Source organism: Meriones unguiculatus, chromosome 3, assembly GCF_030254825.1.
Source record: "Meriones unguiculatus strain TT.TT164.6M chromosome 3, Bangor_MerUng_6.1, whole genome shotgun sequence".
NCBI lineage: Eukaryota > Metazoa > Chordata > Mammalia > Rodentia > Muridae > Meriones > Meriones unguiculatus.
In genome coordinates, this window is record NC_083351.1 from 102,046,852 (window position 1) to 102,050,574 (window position 3,723).

Consider the following 3,723-nt stretch of genomic DNA (forward strand, 5'->3'; position numbering starts at 1 on the left):
CCACAGGACCCTAAGGTGCCATTTATAAAAGATGATGGAGCAACATATCATGCTACCCGTATTGGTGGGGTTTCTTTTCAAGGTGATCCCCACATCACAGGAAACACAAGAAAGATCAATATATTAGACTACAATAATTTTTCCTTTAACAAGTAATGAAGACAACTAAATAGTGAAAGAAAATATCTGCAGACTACATGCCTGATCATGTATTCACATCAAGACCATATTAGAAATCTGCATAACTGTAAAGGAAAAAAAACTTGATTAGCAGATCGACAACAGATATAGCATCTCTCCAAGGAAGAGCCACAAAGCACCAACAGGTTCAGGAAGCACAGTTCACCTCCTTAGTCATCAGAACTATGCAAATCACACTATTATGTCTTCACCAGAGGACACCTATTATCAAAAAGACAAGAGATAATCAGTCTGCACAGGGATGTGGAGAAAATGAGAACCTTGCCCACCGCTGACAAGCATGTTAATTAGTACAGCCACTGTGAAGAACAGCATGGTGGTTTTCTAGAAATTAAAAATAGATCCATCAGTCTAGCCACTAGGTATACATAAAAAGAAATGAGCTAAATATATTGAAGACATACATTTTATGCTCAGTTCTACACTATTCATAATAGCCCAAAACTACATAATCTCAGGGTATTTTAACTGATGAGTGGAGAAACAAAGTATTGTATCTATAATTTGGCATATTCAGCCATTGATTACCTGTCATTTTCTAGATCATGGGCTGACCTGAAGATAACTTTATATGACAGAGGAAGACTTCTGGCACGTGATCTCCTTAATACACAGAATCTTTAAAATAGCATTCCTTGTACATTGAGAATAGAATGGTAACTACTAAAAACTGCATAAGGGATTGTAGAAATGGTGGCCACTCAGTGTCAGCTGTGGTTAATAGGTTCTAATTGGGTTCTGTTATGATCTTACATAGCAAGGTGACTATAAATAGCAATAATATCCTTCAGATTTAAAAATAAAAAAACTATGAGAAAGAGTTCTCTACCATAAAGAAATAGTAAACATTTGTGGAATCGATATGTGTAATCTGACTTATACAGTATAAATGCACATGTACCTCAGGATACCACGTACAGATAAATATTTATAGTGTTGATTTATATAATGAGAGAAATAAATACAAATGAGATCTGTATCCTATTTATATATTTATTTTTACTGATTTCAGCATTGATGAGTATTTTAAGTGCTCTTCCACTGGAAGGATTGTAAGCCAGAGACAGGACCTCATTACAAGCCTAGACTGGCCACCAATTCCTAGTCTTCCACTATCAGCCCCATTAGTGCAAGCCAACACCACCATGTTAAGGTATAGCATTTAGTTATAATAATATTACATCGACATTCTATATTAATTGTGACAAATGCATGATATTAAATTAAAATGCTGACATTTATGGGAAACCAGGTAAAGTACATGAGAACTATCAATAGCACATGAAATGTTTCCATTGAGCCCAAATTGTTCTGAATTTTAAAAAAAAAGATCTTCATTAACTCCATATCTAACAGGGGATGAGACACAAAATACATAAACAACACAAGTAACTAAATATCAAAAAACTTAAAAATCCAATTAAAAGTGGGATTTTTACAGATCTAAACAGAGATTTTGTAACAGAGGAGTCAAAAATGGCCAAGCACTTGAAAAAAATGTTTGCTATCCTTAGTCATCAGGGAAATGCAAATCAGAACTGCTGTGAGATTCCATCTTAAAACTGTCAGAATGGCTAAGATCAAAAAATGCAACTGACTGCTCATGCTGGTGAAGATTTGGAGCAAGGGGAGAACTCCTCCATTGCTGGGGGGAGTTGTAATACAAACTTGTACAGCCACTTTGGATATCAATATGGTGATTTCTCAAAACCAGATCCAAGATTGCGAGCAGCAGGAACCAGATGAAGGAGCTTGAAAAGATTTGCAAAAGAGCAATGAAAAACTTCAATTTATTGACTTGACAAGGGCTTATTATTCTTGAAAACCCTCCATATGATAAGGGAGCCTTTAAAATTGAAATCAACTTTCCAGAAGAATATCCATTCAAATCACCCAAGATCACATTTCAAACAAAAATCTACAACCCTAATATTTATGATAAGGGGCAGGTGTGTCTGCCAGTAATTACTGCCGAAAACTGGGAGCCAGCCACCAAGACTGACCAAGTAATCCCGCCCCTCACAGCACTGGTGAACGAGCGGCACCCAGCACCCACGCCCGGCTGACCCAGCTGAAGGGTACTCTGAGGACAGTGAAAATTCTGTAAGAATGCTGAAGAGTTTGCAAAGGAATATGGGGAAAAGCCACCTGTGGACTAAAATCTGCCATGAGAGATTCCAGCAAGTTTGAGCAGAGACCCTGAGCAGTGCATTCAGATACCCCTAAAAGCAGGACTTTGTGGAAAACTGACATGTGCACCAAGCTGGCATGCACCTGTGGCAGTTACTAACTTTATACAGTTTTCTTAATCTAAAGTGGTCTAGGTAACCTGTAAAAAAAAAGGAGCAAAACTTCAGATGTCTAAAATAAATTGGAAATATTTCTACCTCACCACCTAGCTATATCTTTTCTGAGAATATACCCAAAGGAAACACCACCATACAAGGACACTTGTTCAACTATGTTGATAGAGGCTTTGCTAATAATAACCAGGAACTGGAAGCAACTTAGATGTCTCTCAGCTGAAGAATGGATAAAGAAAATGTGGCACATTTGCACAATAGATTATTACTCAGTTGTTAAAAACAATGACATCATAAAATTTGCTGGCAAATGATGGAACTAGAAAATATCAATCTGAGCGAGGTAAACCAGACTCAGAAAGACAAACATAGCATGTCATCACTTATAAGTGTATATTAGCTATAAAGTAAAGAATAACCATGCTACTATAATCCACATACCCAGAGAAGTTAAGTAACAAGGGGGGCTCAAGGGGAGGGGGAGGAACACATGAATCTCACTGTGAAGGGGAAATACAATAGATATCATGGGTGGATGTGGGGAGGGATCTGCATGGAGGCTGTGGGGAGCACAAAGGGAGAGAGTACTAGGAGAGACAAGTGGAATGGGGAGCATCTCTGAGACAAGTTAGAAACTGAATATAATGAAACCTCTAAGATACCTACACAGGTGGTTCTATCTATGGTGGATATGGATCCTGAAACAGCCATTGCCTGTAACTAGTGAAGACTTCCAGTAGAGAGATTGCTACACCAACCCAGCCATAAAACCTTATATCTACCATTTGTCCTGCCACCCCAAGATGTGCTGGCATAATGGTGGTGCAGAAAATTCGGGAGTGAAAACCAATGTCCATGTTTGAGATCCCATGCCATGAGAGAACCAGGCTGAGACCCACACCTGCCTCTGCCTGGAGGACCAGCCTCCTAAGACTGGGTAGTCTAGAGATCTAAGGGAGAAACCAACATGACTGACAAAGTCAATGAAATTATTCCCAATGATATTTTCCTATATCCATAGATTTGTGCCTAGCCCAGTTGTCATCAGAGACTTCCTCCAGCAACTAATAGAAGCAGATGCATAAACTCACAACCAAACATTAGACAGAGCTTGAGGAATCCTGTGGAAGAGGGGGAGAAAGGATACTAAAACCAAACGAGTCAAGGACACTACTAGAAATAGCACAGAATCAATTATCCTGAATTCATAGGTGATCAC

The 3,723-nt window shown here is 38.6% G+C and overlaps 1 pseudogene; it reads left to right on the top strand.

Moving 5' to 3' along the window:
- Positions 1-1,928: 1,928 nt before the first annotated feature.
- Positions 1,929-2,418, top strand: LOC110540895 (ubiquitin-conjugating enzyme E2 L3-like; annotated as a pseudogene).
- The last annotated feature ends 1,305 nt before the right edge of the window (positions 2,419-3,723 follow it).